Source organism: Acanthopagrus latus, chromosome 1, assembly GCF_904848185.1.
Source record: "Acanthopagrus latus isolate v.2019 chromosome 1, fAcaLat1.1, whole genome shotgun sequence".
In the NCBI taxonomy this organism is placed as follows: domain Eukaryota; kingdom Metazoa; phylum Chordata; class Actinopteri; order Spariformes; family Sparidae; genus Acanthopagrus; species Acanthopagrus latus.
The window spans coordinates 25,206,960-25,213,730 of NC_051039.1; the positions used below are offsets into that span (position 1 = coordinate 25,206,960).

A 6,771-nucleotide genomic window follows, 5' to 3' on the forward strand; every position below is an offset into this window, starting at 1 on the left:
AACTCTGAAGCCAATGTGTCTTTAAAACTTGTGTGGCAGGAAGCTTAGTGGTGGGGATATGTGACTGCAGTGTAATTCCTTTATAGTCTAACGTGAACTTTTTTCTCCTGGCCATCACATTTAAGCTTCAAAGAACATTAAAAAGTGGCGTTTATCTATGAAGATTATCTTTCTGAGAAAAACACAGAAGCATCTTAGACTTGTGTTTGCCACAGATCTTATTTTCTGCAGTAATCCCAAATCCAATTAAAAAATCTCATATACTTTTCGTCGAGGGAGATGCTAACTTTCGGGTTAGCTAACAATAATATTTCATCCCTGCAGCACTCTGTTTGACCTCAAAGATACAATGTATTTTGTTGAGAAACACAGAAAGAAGAATGCCCCCATAGGGCACCTTTAATAGAGAACTTCTTGAGCTGCTGTAGATGACAGCTCATGTAAAATATCTCGATGTTATGCTGATAAGCCAAATAAGTCAGGTGGGAGGCTGCTGACATACAGATGGCAGCTGTCAGTCACTTGCAGCCTCTGTACAAAGGCTGTCTGGAGTTTGAAAGGATGACTTGCAGCGATAAATAAGCATAGACACTGGAGAACTGTCAGCAGCAAACTAACTAATGTTTTCTCATTTAGCACAGAATTCAAACCATCTACACATTTTGTATCTATGTTTTTTTTTTTTTTTTTTATCTGATTCATGGCTAGGATTGCACTTCACTTTAATAAGGAGTCACATCTGGTTACTGCTTTCACGGCCCTGAACACAAGGCTCATTAAAAAAGCCACACTTCTACTACTCGCTCTCTCTCTCTCTCACACACACACACACACACACACACACACACTGACTGACCTTGCTGTTAAGCCTGCGGCCTGCGTGCAGACCTTCTGCTAAGGGGTGCCAGAAGTCATAATACAACTTCCTTTTCATGAGGCCATAGATATGTGGTCTCTGGGACTGACAGTTGTCGAAATGTCTACAGGTACCCCGTGTACCCCGTGAACATGGATTATGATACGCTGGAGATTGAAGATGCCAGAGGAGTTTAAATACCAGGCAGGGTTCCGATCCATGAATACAAGGTAAACGGGACCTAGAGCAGTTGATGGACACAGAACATCAGAGAGATAAGCGCCTGTTGGTGGACCTGATTAAAAGGATGCTGGAGCTGGGCCCTGAAGCATCCATTCTTTACTCACAGCTTCCAACAGAGCTCTCCTGCTAACACCAGCATGGAAATACCAGATTCTGTAGAGTCTAGTGTCAGTCAGCAGTCTGTGCGCAATCAGACAGCAGGACCAGAGAACATTCACTGCAGGGTAAAGATACCAACTGTCTCCCTGGCAGCTGAATCAAAAGACAACACTGACGAGGAAGCTGTTTCTCAGCCTGGGACTGATGCTAAGAACGACAACTGGTTAAAGCGTCTCTTTCTACTACTTCTTCACGTTTGTCAATTCTCTATTCAGTAAATATGGCTCCAGATACATAGGGTATTGAATTAAAAGAACCCCAGAAGTCAACGAAAAGCAGCCTTTCTAATTTTTCTTTTTTCTTTCTTTCTTTTTTTTTTTTTTTTACCACACATTGGCTTGTGACTCTTTCTCATAGTAGCTGAAATTCAAGTAATATTTTACAGTGATTGTTGATGACCCTGAGAACAGATTGGTTTCCTGGGATCAAACATGTTTTATTCTCAGAGGCCCAAGTTTTCAAATTAAATCAATTATCGGTGAAATCGTTTACACAGGCTTGTTACTCTATTTGTGCTTAAATTCTAAGATGATTACTGCAAGTTGGTGTTCTCTGTGGTGATGAATTTAATGTTAATATTCTACCTGCTTCAAGAGCTTCAAAAACAAAAGGTTTCTTACTTTACTTCCTGTTTTGCCTGTCATGTAAAAATGTCACATTTATTGGTCAATACAATTTTCCCTGGCAAAGTCAGATTTTAAAACAGTACATTCTCATTGTCTGAGACGAATGAATATTTGAACTCCATCACGCTGGATAATATGTTTTCTTATTCTCATACCTCATCATTAAGAAAAACATTTATCAGTTTTAGAAACAAGATTTTCAATATGGGATCATCAATTCTGGAGGGATCGGGAGCTTACGTGGCTTTCGAGCTGACAATCTTTTCCAGTTACACTGCCTAATGTGAGTGCGCCCTCAGTCGGTAGCGTGCCTAACCACATTCGATTGGAATGGAAAGTTTGGAAGTTCTACCTGTGTACTAGTGCTCCATTCATTGGCCTTTCAGGAACTGACACGGAAACCTGTAAAACACGTCAATATGCATTAAATAGTAGACTAATACCAAGCAAATTCTAAAAGAACCCAGAGCTGCCATAGCCGATACGTTATTTAAACGTAAATCTTACTGCTTTGTTGTGCTCCTCCTAATTGACGCTACAACACTTGGGGATCATGATGGATCAAGGTGGTCGATTTTTTTGTATTCTGAAGCCTGAACCTGCTTCCTTTTCTCTCTGAGCTTTTCAGCACCACTTTTACTTTTTCACATTTCCATCTGATCTCGCTGTTGGTGCAGGTCTCTAGGCTGTTAATGCAGCAGGGGGCATGGAAGGCCTTTGGTCAAACAAATTTCCCAGCAAGCCTTTCTTTGTTAGCCCTAAGGCAAAATATGAATAGATAAAACATAGGCTGTAACTCAAAACCAACTGTAATAGTGAAGTACAATCAGGGAAAGTGGTGTATGTATAGCTTCTAGCTATAAAGGTCGTAACATTTCAAACCTTTAGTCTGGTTGATTGATGATAATGACAGAAGAGTAGGCTGGCGAAGAGAAAAACTGGGCTGGTGTGAAGAGAAACGTCTGACCAGCCCAACACTGCAGAGGCATGCTGGGATTTGTCCTGGCGGGCAAGATGGTCAGTCAACCTCTGGATAAAACCCACAAGAACTCAGATGTCTTTCGGAAAATCTGTGACCATCTGCTCAGTCATAGATACCAGAGAGCAATTGCTCTTGGCTTGATGTTTATATTGGTGTTGACATTGATAGACACATCAACGACATCAGAAGACGTGAAATCCGATGATGTGACACAGTCAGAGACTGAAGAGACCTCAGATACTGCTGCATTTATCAGTACCCCAACCCCTGCAAGAAGCAGCACCTCTAACGGAAGGCCTTCGTCAGTGAGCAGGAAGAGGAAGAGGAGGATGGAACGATGTGCGTGACATGATGAAGGCCTTCATGGTCATGCAGAGGAAACAACATGATGACTTCATGCAAGCAGAGCAGAGCTGTCAGCGTCAAGAGATGGAGATGTTAAGCGTGTGGCAAGAGACAAATATAATTCTTTTGTCGCTTCCTGCCATGGTGCCTTCTCTCCAGAGGCCCCCGCATCTGCATTGCCATTCCACTCCTCTGCACTACAACGTCTCTGCCCATGAGGACCCTCTACAGCCACTGCAGCATAAACAAGACCCATAAGCTTTGGTTTTACTTAAACTGCGTAACATTCTGCAAATTTCTTGCAGCAAAATGCTGCTCCTTACACATTGCAATTTTTTTTTTCCAAAGACTACCTTTATATTCTAAATATATTGTTATATTCTGTTTTATTTTCAATTTCCTTAGGTGCCCCACCCAAGTAGATTGAATAAGAATTTCAACTGTTTGAAAATAAATAAATAAATAATCAAGATGTCATTTTAAGGTGGATTGATTAAAAAAGGTGAAATAATATGCAAATAAAGTCATAATTCAACAAGAAAAAAATCCTAATGTCAAGCAAATTAACTCCTAACATCACAGGATAAAAAGTCAAAATAGAATAAAGTCATAGTTTTATGATCATGAATCAAACTCATCATTTAAATAAACCTGTATTTTTACAAGAAAACTTCAGTGCTAAGTACATTCTCAGCCTGTTGGAAACACTGCACTGTGTTTCAATCAATATGTGAAGGGAGTGCCCAATCCTTTACAATAATACAGCAGTGTAAGCTTCTAACACAAGTTAGAGCTACTGCTTGACACAAGGCTGCTGCACAGACGGACACACACACTCAAGTTTGCCTTGATCAAGGAGGAAAACACTGTCCATGTGAGTAATGCCCCATACTTTCTAAAAGCTGTTATATTCACAGGAAGAGGAATACCAGAATGCAACGGGCAAATAAGCTTCCTAATTATGGCTTTACATCTGGCAGCTTGGCGATACGGGCTGTGTAATGCATGTGATTAGAGAAACAGAGAGAGATGCGGAGAGAGAGCGCTGTTGATTCTCTCATAAAGACGCTTATCAGCCTTGTGTTAAACATTATTGGATTTTAGCACTTACTGCCAACTTATATCAATAATTGATAGGTGTCAATCCTACTGTGAAACAGTGCTGACAGTGTGCGAGAGTAATGTCTTTTTTTATAATCAATCAGTGCCAGTAATTGGGCATTACATGACTTCCTGTTTGATTGAGCTGCAGCCAAGCATTTGTGTGTGTGAGGTTTTGCTTGCTGACATCAGAATAAATAAGTGCATTGTCTGTATGTGTGTGTGCACATGTGATTGAGCATGGCTGTGCATGTGTGTCATCTATAATTTTCATTTCATTATGTGAGACTGTAATTGAATCTCCGGCAGTGCAAAGCTGCGACTGCTGTTGAACTTGTGAAGAAACTGACTGTAGGAAGCAATTGTGTGTATGTATCTATTTTTCATCATGCGTGGAGGGATCACAAGATTTTCTTTACTTTGTTACAATTCAAGGACATTAACATAGGGTCTGTCTATTTACATGACTGCTGGCTACAACAGGTGGCCTATGGGAATGGATATGGTCTCATGACCATGTCAACTGGAATCTGTCTATCCACAGATCATTCATTTATTGTAAACAGATCTGGTGGTTTACTTAAAATATTCATTTATGAAATACTCCCTTATAAAATTGATTAGGTATTGTGTAGTGCATTAAACACAGTAACCTAAACAAAACCCTCCCCAGCTATTTTGTAGAGACATACTGCAATTAAACTTTACAGTCTTTTCACTTTTTCTTTATGTTTTTAAAAAAGCACTTTTGACTTCTATCTTCCTTCTATCACTCAAAGTTTCAAAGCAAAGCCTTTTAAATCATTTTTAAAGTCAAGCCAAGCTGAGTGTGGTCCATGTGTGGCTTAGAACCTTGGATGCTGCTTTGGCATGGCCCCATTTTTAAAGCTTAGAAGCGAGGAACAAAAGTGTAAATCTTGTCAACTGAAAACAAAATGAGAGCTTGCTGAGTGCCACCAGCGACACAAAAGTAGGTACAAATGCATCACAAAACAACAAACACGAACACTGTCAAATCATGCTGGGGTAACACTGGTCATCAGACTTCGCACAAACTTGTGGAGTGCTTGCCAGCTTGAGTGCATGCTGTCATAAAAGTGTGTGTGTGTGTGGGGGGGGGGCGAACATATCTTGAACTTCATGACCATTTTTCAAAGATTGAACTTTCAATCAAATTTTTAAGCTGATATTATCATTTCAAACGAAAAAAAAATAACAAAACAGTATTACATTTGTTATGTCATGTATGTGATGTCTGTCATATACATGAGCTAAAATTAGCCAAGGCTGACTTTTTCGTCTCACACTGCATACGTCTTGTAACATCAAGTACCTAGCGCAACATTACTTACTTACTCATTTAAACCCAAACCATGATCTTTTCCTTCACCTTACCCAGTAATTTTCTTGTGCACGGCTAACCAAACGGTAGGAGTGTACCAAAACATCGATACTATGATATAGTGCAATATTTCGTCTTGAGGTAAGTTATCGATACACTGGTGCCAAACATCGATATTTAATAATATTTGAGTTGCGGTCAGTGTGTGTGTTGAGAAGAGCCACTGTGCAGTATACACTTTGTTTCACTCTGCTGTTATTCATATGAAACTGATTGACAATGTTTTGTAATTCCTGTGAAATGGATTCAGTGCAATCAACATATTTTGAATTTCAGTGACACAGATATCGTGATGTATCGTGGATGAAATTTCTTGCAATATGTATCGATTATTGCAGAATTGCTGTATTGTGATATTATCGTTATCATGGGCAAAATATTGTGATAATATCATATCACGAGGTACCTGGTGATACCCAGCCCTATTTTATAATGTACACAATGGAGAGTAATGTCACATAATGTCCATGTAACTTTTGGGCAGGGTCATAATCTTAATCCCAGTAGTCATTGGCAAACAAGCTATTTGTCATCTAGGTGAGGATGTGTTGACTTGGACTAAGATGAAATTAACACCTTATGAAAATATCATGGCCGTTTTAAAAAACTTACACATCCAGCAGAAAACATTTGCAGTCATTTGAAATCATATTTCTATATTTCCCCCCTTTAATCGCCTGATGTTAGCCATTCGTCACTGAGGTGTTGCTAACTTTGTCTGATTGGTGTTTGGTATGGGGCAGGTTGTTTAAACAAAGACATGAGACTGCAAATGGCTAACTAAAAGGAATGATGAGACGGGTGACAATCAGTGGGAAAATAATGAAGAAGCTAAAATGCTCCACATAGCTAAAAAAGTGTTTAACATCCAAGTCTGACAATGTTTTAGGGAACTTTTCCTACAAACTTGCATCTGTTACTATGGTGATGTAGTCCCAAAAGTGAGTGACCATTCTTAGATGGAGACTGCAGGGCTCAGACCTTTAGCCTGAGGTGGACTTTCCCTTTAGGAGATTGTTCTCTAATTGAGCAAAAAATGATTTAAATGACAGTATCT

At 39.6% G+C, this 6,771-nt stretch overlaps 1 long non-coding RNA gene across 1 annotated transcript; it reads right to left on the reverse strand.

The window, feature by feature from the left end:
• Positions 1–961: 961 nt before the first annotated feature.
• LOC119025474 lies at positions 962–2,511 on the reverse strand. The gene is made up of 3 exons (XR_005076830.1): positions 2,392–2,511; positions 2,125–2,286; positions 962–1,097 (listed from the first exon to the last, which is right to left on the reverse strand). It is a non-coding gene; the product is annotated as an uncharacterized LOC119025474 (long non-coding RNA).
• Positions 2,512–6,771: the final 4,260 nt, after the last annotated feature.